This window comes from Diceros bicornis, chromosome 10, assembly GCF_020826845.1.
Source record: "Diceros bicornis minor isolate mBicDic1 chromosome 10, mDicBic1.mat.cur, whole genome shotgun sequence".
Lineage (NCBI taxonomy): Eukaryota > Metazoa > Chordata > Mammalia > Perissodactyla > Rhinocerotidae > Diceros > Diceros bicornis.
This window is the reverse complement of record NC_080749.1, coordinates 29,089,360-29,108,078: the sequence shown is the minus strand read 5'-3', so window position 1 is coordinate 29,108,078 and position 18,719 is coordinate 29,089,360. Positions and strand designations below refer to the sequence as shown.

Genomic DNA, 18,719 nt, shown 5'->3' with positions numbered 1-18,719 from the left:
AGTAGTGAGCTTTACAAACCTAAATTGGGTAGAGATGTGGAATTTCTGTATTTCAAGTGCAGAATAGTTCTTTCTAGACATCTTCCATCAAGGGGACACTGGTCAAATTATTATCACTTTAAATAGCACTCCCATGAATTAAAAAAAATTTATACATACAACAAAACATTCCTACATTTGAAGACATAAAAAAAAATCACAGGTGACTCATCTGATCATTTTATATATTAATAAATATTATGACATATATGTGAACACATCACGAATCATATAGGTGTACCGAGAGGCAATTTATGCCTCTCTTAAGTATGTACTGACATAACCTAATATACTAAAATGGGAAGGGGCGTTTAGTCACTGAAATATGCATCGTGTAACAAAGATGAAGAAAATACATGGCTTGTGCCCATCATAAAAAAGATTCAGACTGAAGGCTTAGCTTTGGTTTTTATTCAATTAAATTGTTAAACTGTGCACAGTGATTTTTTTTTAGAACTTGAGACATTTGTGATGTTGGCTGTTTAAATCTTTGTTACCTTCGCTGTGAATTGAAATTGTACATATTTAGTAAATCATGCAGACAAAACAAACTTTTTAGACAATATTTTTATTGGAGAGTTTTCTTTTCCTGTATCCATGTCAAAAAAAAAAAAAAAAAAAAAGACCTCCTTTCCCAAAATAAAAATGTCAATACTAAATTTAAAGAAGTATAAAGGAATGATTGCTTCCTTTAGAGCTAAATATTTAAATAAACATGGAGATAATTGGCAACATGTTCTTTTGGGCTGATAGGCCGTGTCCAATTTTTTGGGTCTGATGGTTCAGAGGGCCTCTGTTTCAGGGTTGAAGATGCTATATTAATCTCTGAGTTAAACAACTGCTGTTAAATAACAGAAACAAATCCCTCAGTCTTCATTTGTATATGAAGTATGGAATTAGTCAGAGAAATGACACTGAGATGATATGATGCTGAATATGCCTTATGCCACAAATTAAACTTTCTCTATTAAAACAGTTGCTTACCACCTATTAGATAGGATGACATGTTAAAATGCTCCAAAATATTGAAAAATATAAAATGAACACTACTGTTCCCATTTGGCCTTGAGATGACTATGACAAAGATTCTAATAATTTTAGTCAAAGAAAATGATGAGTAAGAAATACGTGAAGATTAAAGGGGTGACAAATGATCTTTTAAGTATTCTAATTGGTCTTTCTCATTCATATCTTTAATTCTACAGAAATTGCAAATCCTGATGATCCTGATTTGTAAGTGCACCCAGTCAGCTTTCTCTCTTTTACTCCACAGAATATGCCTGTTAGATTTGGAACAAAGAATAAGCCCCCAAAATGTTAAAAATAGACTACTGCCCTGGCAGGAAATTGAGCATTGGCAAGCACAGAACTCAGAGGGAACTGATCTAACATAAGGAAACATTCAGAAAAAGATTTGTGCGTTATGATCCCATTCTGACCATTTTCAGAGCAGTCAAAGGGAAGTATGAGATTGTGTGTGTGCATGTGTGTGTGTATGTGTGTAGGTTTGCTAGCTTTGTGTGTGCACACTTGAATAGCTAGTGTTAAAAAACAATACCCAAGAGATAGAAGGAGTCTGAATGGAGTGCTTTTGAGACATGTTATATATTGTTATTTTACAGAAATGGAAAACAGTTAAAATGTTGATACTGAAAAAATAAAAGTTTCTGAAGACAGCATTGCAAAAAAAATTCTATATAACTTATATGCCAGCAATAAAACAGAGAAAATATTAATTTATTTTTACTCTTTTTATAGGAAACTTAGATTTTAGTTTATGACCTTTCCTTAAAGGAGAATCACTTCTATCCATTCCTAAAACAGTCTTATTATAAGACAAAGAATTAAGAGTTATACTCCATTCTAGTCTTGTTGAGAAAAAGAGGACTACAGTCTTCAAGTACGTGAAAAAGAACAATAGATGAATAAAGAATATAAATTTAGAGAGGAACTTCAAGAACATCTCTGTACTCACAGAACACATTATGGTATATTTAGCGACCACAAGCAACCTAGACCTTGGTTTTTACATCTCTTCTGAAAGACACCACTTCCAACACAAACTATATTTCCCAACCCTGTAGTGCAGCCCAGGATTGGTACAGACGTAAGGGGAGAATACCAACTATTGAATAACCCTCAACCACTTCCTGCAGTCCTGAAACATTCAGTGGAGGTCTACCACTTCATTATTGAACATGCTTAGAAAGTGTGAGCTCATAGGTTTCCGGTTGGAGGTACATCTAAGCAAGAGGGGGAAAAAGAGAAGTTACAAACCACTCTGCCCGTTTTGTTTTAACACTGAAAATGCCATTGCTGGAGAGAGTAGGCTTGAGAATAATCAGCCTAACATCTAAGTAGTCACTCTTTTTTCTTTTCTGCAATATAAAATGCTTTCATATTATCAAGTCAATTCCATGCAAAAGGATAGTTCACTCACTTTAAAATAAGTGGTGATGGAATTTTCAAAAAAATTTTATCAGAACAAGAAGAGTTCTAACCATAATAGCTGCTTAATATGTACTACCTTGATTTTAAAAATGAAAATTAGAATAATGATTTTTACAAATACTTTTCCAGGAATTGTCATGATCCCTTCAGTCAGGTGCTCTCACCTACAAATTAGCCAATAACTATGCTATATATGCCTCTAGGACCTGACCAAATTATAACATAGCTTGTGTCTACATTAAAATTGTCAAAAATCTTGTTCTCATTCTTCAATGAAACCCTCTTATGAATTGAGCAGGAAGAGAATCTTTATGTTTGTAACACTTAGAAAAATAAAGGCAGTTAATCTACCACTTGCATCTTAGAGGTGAGGAAACTGAAGTCTACATATTCTTGAGACCACACTGGTTATTTGTTTGTTTCTGCCTCACAATGATCTAGAAAGTAGTTAAGCATAGACTGTCAGAACCCCAGTCTCCTGGCAGTTCTTTCTTCGACATATCACAGTAAAACACTCCTTCAAATGGCTATGGAAACATCAAAAGGAATGACTTAGTTTCCCTACTTCCTGCAAAAAGATCATTCTAGTCCACAAGAACTCTTCCTTGCAAGAGTGAAATGAAAATAATCTGCTTTAGAAACCCTATATTACTCTAAAATGTCACATCATCGTCTGTGGGCTGTTGACCACTTCTGGAGTAGAGTCTCCTTTAACTGAGAGCCAGAGACAGTCTCAATTTTGAGAAATGCTCTTTAAAAACTAAGTGCTGGGCCCAGCCCCGTGGCATAGCGGTTAAGTTCACACGCTCTGCTTCGGCGGCCCAGGGTTCTCCGGTTTGGATCCCGGGCACACACCAACGCACTGCTTGTCAAGCCATGCTGTGGCAGCGTCCCATATAAAGTAGAGGAAGATGGGCAGGGATGTTAGCCCAGCACCAATCTTCCCCAACAAAAAGAGGAGGATTGGCATCAGATGTTAGCTCAGGGCTGATCTTACTCACACAAAAAAAACCCCACTAACTGCCGTTCAGACATTTTATCCACTAGTTTTCGCCAAGACTTTTGACAATGCGTATGGCCATTGAGGAGTTGTGGCTCCATTCAGCCTCTCCACCCACAATTGTGAGTCCTCAGTGCTATTTTTTCTCTAGCCATGGCTTTTCTAAATCCCATGTGCACTGAATGACCAGAGATGGTCAGAAGAAGAAACAAGGAAGCAGAGTAACAGGAGCAATAGGAGATTCATAAATCTACAACGGGAAAATTGGAATGGACTGAAATCAACAAAAGAAAGAGCATGGAGGAAACTTAGATATTCTCTCGTCTAAAGCCTGGGATTTTAAAATTCTGGGACTCAGAAAGAATAAAAGCCCAAATCATCCCACAGTTACTGGCAGAGCTGAGACTAGACACCAGGTATCCCGTTATGGCATAGATGCTTTTATTGCTTCTATTGAAAAATAATACTAGTAAATAACAGTTATAACATTGATAGTTGTTCAATTTATTGAGTGCCTACCATGTGGAAGGCATAATACCAGGTACTATGGGATATACAAAGATGAACAAGATAGGATTACCAGCCTCAGGTTTCTTATAATCTGTCAGAGAAAGACACACACAGAGGAATAGAATACTGAGTTCCACGTGCCGTAGGGAATGTACCGATATGAAAGTTCCAAGCATGCTCTCTTCTATACCTTGATGTTTCCTCCATTTAAGGGCAAAATACCACCATTCCCTCAATAATACGCATACTGTTGAGTGATGTTTTAAGAACAGAGCTGTTCTATGTCCTAGGGATACAGTAGTGAAGAAATAGACAATATTCCCACCTTAAGGGACCTACATTCTAGTGGAGAAGGTAGAAAACAAAACAATTATATAAGATCACTTCACATGATGCTGAGTGTTTGGTTGAAAGTAAAAGAAGGTGATGTAATAGTGATAAGATGGGATTGGGAGATAGGCCATCTCCACTGGAGGACAAGAAGGGGGGTGTCAGGAAAAGTCTGTCTGAGGCAGTGGTGTTTGAGATAAGCCTGAAGGATGAGAAGAAGTGAGTCATGGGAAGATCTGGAGTGAGAGTGTTCCAAGAAGAAGGAACAGCAGGTGCAAATACCTGAGGCAGGATTGAGTTTGGCTTTTTGAGAATAAAAAGGCCAATCTAACAAAGCATAGTAGGAAGGAGAGAAGGTTGTGAGATGACGTCAGAACAGGAAAAAGAACATTTCCCAGGCCATGTGAATGATTTAGAGTGTGATCTCCTGTTCATAAGCACTCAAGAACAACTTTACAGATAAAACTCAGAAAATCTTAAGGAATAAGACTTCTTAGGTCTTTTGGTCCAATGTCATATATTCATAAGTGAGAAAACTCAGTTTATTAATCTATGAGGTTTACCCTGTGAGAGTCAGAAGACTCAGAGGTTATTGTTCCCAGTGAATAGAGATGAATTTAGCAACCTGTTTGTGGCCTTTTTGTAATTTCCTCCCCTATAAAACGGGCAGTGACATTCTATGTCCCTCTGAGTTTAAAAGGAGAGAAATCTCATTTCTCAGACTCTCACAAGACCACCTGCCTTGTGTCTGGTCACAGGCAGATCTGTCGGCCTGGAAAACAGAAACTGTTTGGGCCAAAGAAAGTTTGTATTTTGGAAACTAAAGCACCAGATACAGCAAACAGGCCGCCGCTGTGGCACATTCCCCTGGAAGCACCTTCTCCAATCAGCATGGCCCAGCACAGTCCCCACGTTTGCCAGTTTGCTCAAAACAGCTGTGCTAGAATCAGGCATGAGCAAGGGCCCCAGCCATTTCCCCTTCCCCTGAACTTCTAAAAAATACAAAAAATTGCAGAGCTGAGAGAGAAGCCAATAAGAAGTAAGGAACATGCAGCAGGTGGCACCATCTGTGCCCGGCTAATTCCAGCCAAAACAATCTGCTCCCTAGAGTTCCCAGTTGTGGAGAAGGGAAGAGAATCTGACAGTGGTGGAGCCAGGGGAGGGGGTGGAGGAGGGCAAGTGCCGAGGCTATTATTCAAACATTCAGCTGGTTGGGAAGTAGATTATTGATGCCAGTGAACTATTATCTCTCTCCTTTTCTCTTTACAACCACTGTGGGAGATTCATCCAAAGTCTCGCTAAGCTGGCAAGTATCAAATCCCACACCTGTGAGACAGACACGTAGGCATCACTGTGAGTCTGTCACCACTGAGATGGGAGGGACAAACATTCCACAGCAAGACTGGGAAGCACAGCCCACCCCAAGATGGAAAAACAAGGGGGGAGAAGGCTTATGTTTATTTTATTCTATTTTCCTAGCAACCAAATTCTCTCCCTCTCGCCTGTTCATTCTTTGAAAATTATCCACGGTTTACAATAGGCTTATATTCTTCATGCTTGATCCCCAGGTTGGCATTTTCCAAAATAAAATTCTTTCATTTGATGGACTTCCTGGTGAGGAGCAAATCTTCTCCCTTGGCACAGTTACAATCATGGGATGAACAAATGCAAGCAATACAAAGACAGAACAAATTGTAGTAATAACTTTCCCTTAAGAAACTAACAGATAGACAGGGCCCATCCTCTTCACAGATAGAGGAGACAGTGATGATTCAAGGGTCACGGAAAGACCTGTCTACTAAAAAAGAAAATCTTACCCACTGCAAAATTTCCACCAGCACCTTTAGGTTAAGGCACCGTCTCCAGAAAGTCATCTGTTAAATGCAAATGCCTGGGAGGGGTGATATTTGCCTATAATCAGCTACTTTCACCTTCTCTTAGGCTAATTTATCAGTTTATAGCTGAGAGTTGAGTCCCTGAGGGAGTGGGGCACTGGCAAGTTCACTTTTATTGGGACAAGAGAAGTGAAGTTCTAGATTTCAAACACTGACCTAGAAAACAGCGACCTCATGGGCCCCGGAAGGAAGGGGAGATGGTGCCTGAGCCTACCTCCTTCTTTGTGCTAAATTGTGTCCCCCTCAAAAGGTATGTTGAAGTCCTAACCCCTGATACCTATGAATGTGACCTTATTTGGAAATAGCATATTTGCAGACGTAATCGAGTTAAGATGAAGTCATTAGGGTGGTCCTAATCCAATTTGGATGGTGTCCTTATAAGAAGAGGGAAATTTGGGCACAGACACACACAGGGAGAATACCAGGTGAAAACGCAGACAGAGACTGGAGTGATGCAGCCACAAGCCAACGAATACCAAGGATGCTGGCCACCACCAAAAGCTAGGAGAAATGGAACAGATTCCTCAGAAGGAAGCAACCCTGCCAACACCTTGCTTTTGGACTTTCTAGCCTCCAGAACTGTGAGAGAATAAATTTCTGTTGTTTTAAGACATCCAGTTTGTGGTGCTTTGTTACAGCAGCCCTAGGAAACTAATACACCCCCAAAACAACCACAGTCAGGGCGTCGGTATTCAGTCTCTGAGTTGGTCTAAAAATCAAGATCAATTTTTGATCTCACCATTTTCTTGGTGCCTGGACTTTAACAGATAAAACAAATACCAGCAGAAATATCCCTTTTGGTTTTGAGACGCATGTCATAAGCAAAAAGACAAACTGCCTACTCTTTTTCCCAAATGTCCTCTATAAGGTAATCTTTTTAATTAGGATAATTAAATTCTTGTTTCAAAGGGCACCAAAGTGCAAGCATTATCGTCTGATTTCCTGTAAAGTGTATTTTCCTGCCTCCTGTTCCACATGGTGCCCATTAACAGGAGGAGCACCAAGTGAGTCAGACATTATGGTTACAGGCTTTGGCTCATGTCAGTGCTAAGAAGAGGCAAATGAGAAAGGAAAGCACAAATTGGGAAACAGTGTCAGAGGGCAGGCCAAGAAAATAGGAGAAGCAGAAAGCAGAGGAAAAGGGTATTGTGTGGGAACCAAAGCCTTGCTTCAGGTAGGAAATGTCAGAGAAAAATACAGTAACCTTTTTAAATGAAGGGAGGTGGGGAAATCCAAGCAGATCCTTACGGTTTTGTTGTGGCCTGAGTTCAGTAATAGAAATTACAGAGATATGCCCTCTCCCCTGATTCATAACTGCTGTATGATCTTAACCTTTTTCAGCTCCACATCTCCTGTGAAATCAGCTAATAACTCCTGCAACGTACTTATATCACTGAGATTTAAGAAGAATATTGAGAGTTCTGTGGGTAAGACAACATGAAAGCCCAAGTCAGGAGTGAGTCAACTGGTATGTTTTGATATATTGATGTATTGGTCTGGTGGCCAGTAGCCTAAAGCTGAGAATCAGTGAGACCAAGTTCTGGCAGGAGTTCTCAGATGTACCCTGGGGCTCTGCTCTGCCCCATTACTCCTTGCTGCCCACCCACCCGTGAGTGGGCCACAAAAGGTGCAGGTAAGAAAGTCAGGAAATGGTTCACTGAAAATCTCTCATCTCTTTACTAAGAAAAACAAACCCAAGTCTACGTCTTCTTCACAGCAGGCCAGCATGCCATCCTTTACGTTTTATTTCTAGAAGATGGTATATCATCTTAAAAGCCTGGTTTAATTTGCTTTTCTCTAAGCTTTGTGGTATTTTTTATATGCCATTAGCCAGTTATTGCGTGTTACTAGCAATAACAATCCCACCTAATGTATTTAATTTGTTTTGAAAATCTTAGCACATCTTCACACACAGAAGAGGCAGCTTTTAACTCCATTGATGACTTCCTCTTTAAAAGTCCTCCTTTAAATTCCTAACCACATTCTTCTTGGTTTTCTTCCTACCCACTGAGCAAGATCTGCTTTCTTTACGCAATTTTTAAATGATAGCATTTCCCAGGGCCCCTCTGGGGCTCTCTGTTCTTCTCATTCTGATCACTAGGCTTCAGTGACTTTTTCCACACCCACAGCTTCAAGTCCTACCTATATACCAAAGACTCAAAAATGCATCTTCCCAGTAAGACTTCCCTCCTGGGCACTAGACCTGCAAATCCAAATGAATACTGGGCATCGCCATCTGATGGTCTCCAAGGTACTTCAAATTTGATATGTCTAAAAGAGACATGGCCATATCTTTCTCCTGCTCCCCTATCCCCCCCAAAACCTGATGATTGTCACCTCCTAGGTCACTCAGGTGGAAATCTTGAGAGTCATCCTGCTATATCTGTAAATGGGTTATCAGGTCTTGTGAGTCATACTCTCCATTATCTCTCCTCCCAGTTCCTCTTCCTCAATCACCGTTGTCACCCCCTTATTTCAGGCATCCATCAATCTCAAGAATTGTCCTAATAGCTTCTTAGCTGGTCACACTGTCCCAGTCTCATCCAACGTGCTGCCTCGTTCTACCACAGCAAGGGATAGAGCTGTCACTTGAGCTGACAGAGGTTCTGGCAGATAGAAGGATACCACATTTTATGTTCTTAAAAACTATTTCTTGATGCTCTTTGTGTACACCTTACTTTAATGTTATTTCATCACAGTCTTAACAAGTGCGATGTTGACATATTTCCTTAAATATGGTTGAAAAGAATGTGCTCAAGAGAAACAACTAGTCCCCTCCTCTCCCCATCACACCCAGAACTTTACTTGTGGTCTTATCAACTTCTAACTCATCCCACATGCCTACACTGACCAAAAGTGCTCTTTTGGTACTTTTTTGTTTCTGTGTCTATCTTCTACTTAAACATGTAAGCTTCTTAATGGTAGAGACCATGTTATCTGTGTAGTCCCATTGCTCAGTGAGTTTACTGCCACCAAGTAGATATTCAATAAGTGTTCACTGATTTAATTCACTTGTTCAAATTTGACCATGCCAAAGCCCTCTTTAAAAATCCTTCAGTGGTTCCCCAAAGCACCCAAAATACAGTTCATATTCCTTAGCTAGGCCCACAAAGCTTTCATGAGCTGGCTCCTCCTTGCCTCCCTTTGCATCATCTCTCACCATCCCTCCAATTGCATCTGCCTGGACACACTTCCCTCTATTTTATTTTTGTCCTTCAGACCATAGCTCAAGGGTCACTTTCTTAAGACAATCTTTCTTGAAACCCTGATCTTATACATACCTCTCCTCTGGGTTTCTATTAGCATCCTATATATGCTTCATTAATGCACTATTCAAGGGTTGGGTTCCCAAAGGCAATGCGTTCCTTGAAGGTCAAGACTGTGAACATTCTGACTCCAGCACCCAGCACAAATCCTGAAACCCAGCAAGAACCAAGAAAATGTGTGAGACCTCTGGAAAGAGGCTGTCAGCAACATCTAGTCCCCCGCTTCCCAAGTCATTAGCCAAATAGAACAATTCAGTGACAAGATAGCAAATAGCATAGAAAGTGACTGATGTAAAAATAAGGAACTGTGGGAGGACCCCAATGCAAACCAGAAATTTGTAATTTAATGCACCTGAAGACTTTTGAAAACCATTTACGAGATTATATTGGGGCACAAATTTTACCCACATGGATTAAGAACTTCATTTCTCAGATAACCACTAATTACATAGAGCAGCGCCAATCTCCACTACCAACGTCCAGGTATTGATTGAATTGTAAAATTAGTGAGGCAAAACTCACTTCGTAGGTTAAAGGGGACCAGGAATAAATAAGACTTCTCCCTAATACTGAATGTGAGCATAGCCTTTAAGCTATTTTAGCAATGACTCAGATGAGGAACATGAACTATGTAAAAGAGGAAGAAGACTAAAGTAATCTGGGATGCATTTTCTTCAACTTCTCTGGAATTTTCAATTACCTCAGTTTCCTGACAAAGCTTTGCTGATGTCAGTAATTTACAGTAACAATCAGCAAGATAACAGCAGGTTTGTGTGGGCAAGAGGTAAATTTTGGTCTGACGTGAGTAATATATCCTGCAATGAAGGACAGTGGGAGGCATGAGAAGAGGTACAATTTCTATTAGCGATTTTTAAACAAAATGAAAGCCATATACGTATGTCACAGAGCAGGTGAACATGCTGTCCTCACTCTTCTTTCCTGTGAAATACAACTACTTCCTTCTTGAATCATTAGTGACTTTTTATAAGAACTCCATCACAGATGTTACACAAGTTTTGTACAGAAGATAGCCTAGAAGATGCTCTGGCATGTGTATCTTAAAATTTCATATGCCAGAACACACTGTGAATACCCTCTGCATTTAGAGAACCGTGAGTAAGGACAAAAGAGTTAGCAGATACCATCCTTGCTTTGGACAGTGTATAATTATTTAAATGAAGTTGAGACAAAACAAATGGAAGGTCCTAAATAGACAAAATAACCTTTTGCACATAGGAATCCTCTGTAAACCAATATATACAAGTAAACTGAATTTCTTAAGTCACAGAGACAGTTACAAAACTTTTTTCTCCAGCCACTGTGACACTGCCCAGCAAATTTTATCAGCCTACTTTGTCCCGGAACATGAAGACTACAGATCACGAAGGCATTGAGGTGGGTTGATGGAGAACTTTGCAGCTCCTTGGGGTCAACATCGAAAGCTTCATTTCTCATTGTACAGTGCTGAATGTGCGTTGACCACAGGCTTTGCCTGAAAGTTGCTCCTCTTGGTTTTCTCATGAAGTTGCTGATGTGAACTGGTCCTCCATGATTTTGCTTTTTTCTCCTAAAGCTAAGTACAGCAAAACCAGAACATTTAAACTGAGGGTTCTGATGTAGTTTCCTCATCAATAAAATGAGGAGTGGTAAGGATTCTTAGGCTCCTTCCTAAAAAGTTTATGATGCGAGGTGGTTCTGGTTAAGGGAGCTTTCCCGGCTTAGCACAAGAAGCTTTACAGTGGTGGAGTGAAAGCCTACGCTTTCTTGTGAAAAGATCTGAATACGAGCCGCAGCTTTATCCCTTCCTAGCTATGTGACATTGGCCAAATTATATCACTAAATCTCAGTTTACTTACGTTTAAAATAGGAATAATATTGATAACTATTTCACAGGAGGGTTGTGAGAATCCAAATGAGACAATAGATGTGCAAACAGTTTGCAAATGGTCACTATGGCAGGCGCTGCTACGGAGGCAAAAGTGCACAGTTTATTTCATCCACTCTCCCTTGACTTCCTTCCACAGTTGTCCTTTCTTTTCTCTTGGGTTTGAGGGAAGCTTTCCTTTGATAACCTATTTCTCTAGTTAGGTCCACAGAGAGTTCTCTAAGAGAAACACAATAATTTCAGTACTCAGAAATTTTCCAGCATGTAATTTTTAGGGGGCCAGGATTGTCTCAAGATTCTTCCTCAAAGAGACCCTTTGTTTCCTGGTGGGCGTGAGCCTTGGATTGCTGAAAGAGAAGGAATGCTTGACAATTATCAGTCCGAAGGGAGGCCTCAGAGCATGAGAAATGAGGAGGTTGCTCCATGTCGATTCTAGATATGCATTGCCTCCGCTGCTTAAATAGATAATCCAGAGTGATAATGAAGTAGTCACAAGGGTGAACCTTTGCAACAAGGCAGCAGAGGCAGGCTCACAATTTGAACCTTCCCCTTAGCCTTTTTGCATATTTTAAAGAGAGACTTTTAAGTGAGATGGCCTTGCCTGTCAGATTGATAGGCCCATATGGGGAACCTCTTTCGTAACTTGAGACTCAGGAGGGGAAGCTGCTGGAAGTGAAAGCTGATGATCCAAATAGCAGGAAAAGGTTTTTAGTTTACGATTATTGTTTTCCTTCAGCTAATTTTAATTCTGATGAACACTAAGTTTTCTTTGGTACTTTTTGTTCCTCAAGTCTTTTTTTTTTTTTCAGTTATATTGTTCAGCCAAGTATTTCTTAAGCCTCTAGGAAAACAGCACTACATATTTCTTAAACCCATGTAAACAAACATTTCCACGAAGATGGGCTTGAAAACTCTATGTAGATGGCAACGTGAAAGACCACTCCTATTGTAAAAATGAAAAGATTTGATAGATCAGTTGATTGATAGATAGATAACACACTAAGACTTAAAGTTAATTAAAATGAATTAGAATTATGTTAACTCTTACCATCCTGTGTAGTTACTTTCTGTTCCTCTGACAATCTAAATAGGTGGAATGCCTTGATATAGTCTGATCCTTGGATGGCAGGACACATCATCAGTCAAATTGTTTTAAAATGCGTCATTTGTAAAAAAGTATTTACTGATTGCCAGTAAACACCTCTTGCTAGACAAGAGGAATAGATGTGGAGTAATATAGGGAAGCTCACGTGCAAACAGATTGTTACAGGGGCAACAGAGAGGAAGGAGTTCTGTGTGGTTCTGGAAGACCTCTGCTTAGGGGAGCTAGGGAAGCCTTCAGAGGAGAGGGGCTATTCGAGTTTGGTGTTGAAGAACCAGTAGGAGTTTATCAGGTTGAAAAGAGAGGGTAATAATGCTCAAAGGCACGGAAGTGTGGGAAGTATTGCATGGTAAAAGAATGATGACCTCACGTTCTTCCTTGTGCTTTGAGTTATAAGCTCCTTCGAACGCCACCAAAAGTAGACTTTATATTTTAAACGAAAAAATAAAAAATGCATACTATAATAGATTAAATTATATCTACCCTCCTTGGTATTTTAATTACTATTTCTCACAATTGCTAATGAAGAACTAAATGAAGTAGCAATATTTGGACGTGATCTACGTTGCTAATGAGCAACCTCCTTGCATTATAGGGGGAAGAGGAAAGAAAGCCGCTTCAAGCCTCCCTCCTGCCCTATATAGATAAACATGGCTGGAATGTAACCACAGCAGTGAACCAAGTACCTAATTGATAGGTCATCTCCAATTAGATTTTGACCTTTCACCTAAAACAACACCTTCTAGTGACTTCCAGATGTGCATGCTTGACCATTAGTAAGCAGTCAAGACTGAAACCTTATTTCCCATAAACTATGAATAAAGGGATGACTTATAAGAACATCATCTCATTATTACAAACAATAAAGAAATTTGAGGAAATAATTTGAGCTTTTTAATGAAGTTTTTATTCTATCTCCCTTTTCTGAAAACAGTATTTCAAAGTTAGCCTTTCTAACAGGAAATAGAATAGCTTGACAAAAGGAACCACAGCTGTATATCTAAACTGGCAGCATATTTGTATGGTGTGAAGTGATATATATGTTCACCGCCCTTTACTGGTTAAACTGTATTTCATTATCTCCTCCTTTCCACTTCTAATTCTCACAGAACTATTTCTTATAAACAGGTCAGCTCTCTAGCAGTTTTGAGCAAAAGAATTCTTTTTAAAAGCCTGATCCCAATTTTATTAAGCAGTGTTTCTCCTCATTCTTAATTGTAGCCCCTCGGGCACACACTTAACAGGTCTATTGCCGTAAATGAGGAGAAAAATAAATTTACCACCAATTCCAACTGCATCATGTATATGGATATTTATGCCATCTGTGGTTTTAAAAAATGGCTGCTTGAATTCAGAATATCTATTTTATATTATTACAGTATAATAAACCTACAGAGTTGATCATTATACTACTATAACATATGATACTACAGAATGCAAGAATCCTCCCAAATCAACATCAAGTTAATCTTTTAAATCTAATTCATTTTATTACAAAATTACTGTAATTTGTTTAATTTAAAGAGCAAATATTTTCCATATTTTGGATTTAGGTGGATTGTTTTTGTTTTTTTGTGTTATTTTGTCATTTTGGCTTAACCTTTGTGGGAGTGTAAAATTCTCTATTGTTGGTTCAGACCCATTGAGTCTCTGTAGGTATGGTAATGTTCCAGAGCGCTGAATCATAGGATGTGGATACTGAATAATTGTAGATAATGGCCACCAGTGAAAATGGCATTAATCAAGAAACTGTATCCAGATGCCTCCCACAATGTCCAAAGTCAAAGATAAAGCATCACATTGTCATTGACTTCTCCTTCCTTCTCTTCTCCTCCCTCCTCTGTCCCCTTTTTCCCTCCCTGTTTCTCTCCCTCTTTTCCTCTCTCTCTCCTCCTCCTCCTTCCCCTCCTGCTCTATCTCCTCTTCTTTTTCTTCTTCTTCTTCAAAATGGACTGAAAATGGACCAACTCTGACAGGATATTATTCTTTTGCCTCCAAAAACTTCAGCTAGAAAAAAGTACAGTGGGATTCCTTTATATAGTATGGAAGTCCCCAGCAAATAAGATTTTGAGAAAACAAGGCTTCATATGCTTCATGCTTGAGAAACCAATAGCATCACACGACTTCGTGAGTAAAAGCTGCCACCAAACTAAAAGTTCTGTGTTCTCAAATTGGAGAATGAATCTGATAGGGAATATTCTAGGGGGTTAGGAATCCATACCCTGGAGAATTCTCTTACATTCTAAGACTGGATTAACATGTAACATCCGGCTTAATTTTCTTTCACAAAAAATGCTGTTATCTGTATTTATTTATTTTTTGTGAGGAACATTAGCCCTGAGATAACATCTGTGCCCATCTTCCTCTATTTTTTTATATGTGGTATGCCTGCCACAGCATGGCTTGATGAGCAGTACATAGGTCCACACCCAGGATCTGAACCTGCTAACCCCAGGCTGCCGAAGCGGAGCGCGTGAACTTAACCACTACACCACCAGGCTGGCCCCCTGATATCTTTATTTTTAAAATAATTACCTTTTCTATTCTTCTTCCAAAAAAAGGTATAAATTCTATATCAGATTTTCTTTAAAATAGAATTTGGGGCAGTAAAAATAGACTAATGCTATTATAGGGGTTAGAGAATGTTTGAGGAAAGAGTGAGTTTGAGGTCAAGAATGGTTGAAGAAGAAGTCCTCTCAGACTCCTCTTAGAATCATACCTTTAGACCAAGGTCTAAAGTTAAAGAAAGAGACTTGAATTTCTGGTTAATCTTAAGAGAAAGAGAGGGAGAGAGAGACCTTAACGGAGAACTTTGGCTAGTGAAGAACTCAGCTAGTGAAGAGGTCAGTGGTCTAGTATCATGGTCTAGACTGGGGCTTTCAGACAAAAGAAGCCTAGACCACTTCTGTTGTATTAAAATTTGAACAAAATATGCCAAAACAGGGTTTATACAAATTTTAATGTTAAAATTGTTTACATTTAACAAATGAATGGTTTTAACACTCACACATATAAAATGACAGTATTATAATTTCATTTGGTTTAACTTATCAAAGGTACAAATGAAAGCAAAAGAATGGGATGCACTACTAAACTTTGGCCAATGATGAGTCACTCCCTGGATTTAGAAGTGGGGTCTGTCCCATTCAAACCGTGGGCTGAGAATAAGGGTGGAATGTTTTCCAATGGAAATTTGGGCTACTGTGAAGAGAAGAGGGAATGGATACTGGAGAGGCAATCACAGATTCATGTTATATTTAGGGCAGAGCTGTTTCCCAGGTTAGCTCATTCCAAGAAAGAAGTACTAGGTTTAATATCCCAGTTTAATATCCCAGTCCAGGAATGGCAGATATAATCTGAGAAGAGGCTCTTTCCAAAAGTGTGATGCCATGAATACATTTAGGGTAACTAATGGTCCTCAACTCTTTCCTGTCAGGACACCTACGTTGCTTTGGGTTCCTCTGGGAGAAGCACGCCCATGGGCATACTCTGATAAGTTAGGCTCCACGTTATATGAAATTTCTGCCATGCTAGCTGGATCTCCACTCATTCCTCTCTCATCTAAGGCTTTGTTTTATACTGGAACACAAGTGAGAAAGTGAGGATTTGTTCCTCTAATTTATAAATTGAAAAGAGCAGAGGCCGGCCCTGTGGCTTAGTGGTTAAGTGCGCGCGCTCCCCTACTGGCGGCCCGGGTTTGGATCCCGGGTGCGCACCAATGCACCGCTTCTCCGGCCGTGCTGAGGCTGCGTCCCACATCCAGCAACCAGAAGGATGTGCAACTACGACGTACAACCATCTACTGGGGCTTTGGGGGACAAAAAAAAAAAAGGAGGAGGATCGGCAATAGATGTTAGCTCAGAGCTGGTCTTCCTCAGCAAAAAGAGGAGGATTAGCATGGATGTTAGCTCAGGGCTGATCTTCCTCACAAAAAATAAATAAATAAATAAATTTAAAAGAGCATTGTCAAATTTCAACATTTAACTCTTATAGGTACACACACCTTATACAATAGCTTATAATTGATCAAAACCCATCAAAATGCCTAGCCATAGTGGTTAAGAACTGCTGCTCTAGAGTTAAAACTCTCTGGGTCTGTGCAGGATGTGGCATTCTAGAATGTTAGTGCTGCTGAAAACTTGCAACGTATATTCTCTTTCCATCCTTCAACTAAAATTTGAAAAACCTTTCAATTAAGCTTTCTTCACTCCTAATGCAGGCTGGGATATTTTCTTTTCTGGATCACAGAACTTGAAGAGCTGGTTAGGGATTCCCTTAGGACTAAAAACATCCCAAACTGAAAAGAGGTTCTCACTATGTATTAGTTAGAGTTCTCCAGAGAAACAGAACCAATAGGATACGCGCATGTGTGTATATATTTATATTTAATATAAATATAGGTTTATTTGTATACATAATTTATATTTACATATTTATATAATATAAATAGATTATATATAAATTCACATATGTAGTTTATTATAAGGAATTGGCTCCTGCAATCTGTGGAGGCCAGCAAGTCCCAAGATCTACAGAGTGACTTAGAAACCTGGAGACCCAGGAGACCCAGTGGTACAGTTCCAGTCTGAAGGCCAGCAGGCTCAAGACTCAGGAATAATCGATGTTTTAGTCCCAGTCCAAAGGTAGGAAAAAGTCAATGTTTCAGTTTGAAGGCCATCAAGCAGGAAGAATTCTCTCTTACTTAAAAGAGTGTTAGACTTATTGTTTACAGGTCTTTGACTCATTGGATGAAGTCCACCCACTTTATGGAGGGCAATCTGCTTTACTCAGTCTGCCAATTTAAATGTTAATCTCATCTGAAAACACTCTCACAAAAGCACTCAAAATAATGTTTGACTAAATATCTGGGCACCCCATAGCCCAGTCAGGTTGACACACAAAATTGCCCTTAAACGCTACAACATGGAGAAAAGGGCATGGATTTTAGAGTCAGACATACACAGATTTGAATCTCAAGGCTATCTCTAGCTTATGTGCAAATTTGAGCAATTTTTTAACCTCCTTGAGCTTTAGTATTCTCACCTGTAAATTGGTGAATATACCTACATCCTAGGTTGATGATGTGAGGATTAAATTAAATAACATAACATACGTATGTAATAGATATGCAATAAATAAATTTGAGGCTCCTGCCCCTGTTTGGGGATCTAAGTATTTCACAAACTCATTTCTCTGGCAGAAACTGCTTGTGACAAATTATTTCATGTAGGAGGTAACAGATGCTGCTGTTTTTCTCTTCAACACCTATTCCTCGTTTCTTCCTTCTGACTAGAATCCTGATGTTGTTCAAGTAAGGAGATGGCAGGGATCTAACTTAGAGATATCTTAGGGCCGGCCCCATGGCTTAGCGGTTAAGTGCACGCGCTCCGCTGCTGGTGGCCCGGGTTCGGATCCCGGGCGCGCACCGACGCACCGCTTGTCCGGCCATGCTGAGGCCGCGTCCCACACACAGCAACTAGAAGGATGTACAACTATGACATACAACTATCTACTGGGGCTTTGGGGAAAAAAAAAGAGGAGGATTGGCAATAGATGTTAGCTCAGAGCTGGTCTTCCTCAGCAAAAAAAAGAGGAGGATTAGCCTGGATGTTAGCTCAGGGCTGATCTTCCTCACAAAAAAAAAAAAAAAAAGAGATATCTTAGAAACGGTGTAACCCTCCTCAATTCCAACTGAATGAACCATGACTGGTCTAAGCCAATCACAGTGTGTGGTAATCCTATTCACCAGATGCCAGTGCTTTGGAGTGAGCATGTGACCCTTGCCAGCCAATGAGAGGAAAGGAGAAGTATGCTGAAGGACCTCTTGGAAAAATATCCTCACTGACAAAAGGAAAAAAATGTGTGAAGAAACATTTCTCTGCCTCTTCTTTCCTACATCTGAAATAAGTCTGGGAAGACAAGATATTTAGATACGAAGCATCCATCTGGCCACCATGAGACACTCAGGAAGAAAGAACAAAAGAAGCAAAGATCCTGGGTCCTTGATGATACTTTGTATACCACACCTCTCTCCAGACCTGCTGTCATATCATCCCATCTAATCTTACTCTTTAGGTGGCTTTTAGCTGGTTATTCTGTTACTTGCAGCTAAAGGCATCCTAAATGACATGGAGGCCATTGCCAATTTTGAACAAAACATTTGAAACTCATTTAGACTGCAACAAACGTTTTAACACCAATGAGATATTGAAGCTACCCCTTTTGGCATTGGACAAAAACA

General features: G+C 39.6%; 1 protein-coding gene and 1 long non-coding RNA gene across 4 annotated transcripts in view; one reads left to right on the top strand and one right to left on the bottom strand.

Annotated features, from left to right (window-relative positions):
- The window catches only part of ZEB2 (zinc finger E-box binding homeobox 2), a 131,489-nt gene extending 130,713 nt beyond the window's left edge, over positions 1–776 (top strand). For all 3 annotated transcript variants that reach the window (XM_058548903.1, XM_058548901.1, XM_058548902.1), the window contains one exon: positions 1–776. This exon is cut by the window's left edge and continues 4,748 nt beyond it. The gene's annotated coding sequence lies outside the window, so the exon portion shown is untranslated.
- The window catches only part of LOC131410704 (uncharacterized), a 145,559-nt gene that overhangs the window by 92,806 nt on the left and 34,034 nt on the right, over positions 1–18,719 (bottom strand). The window lies entirely within an intron of this gene.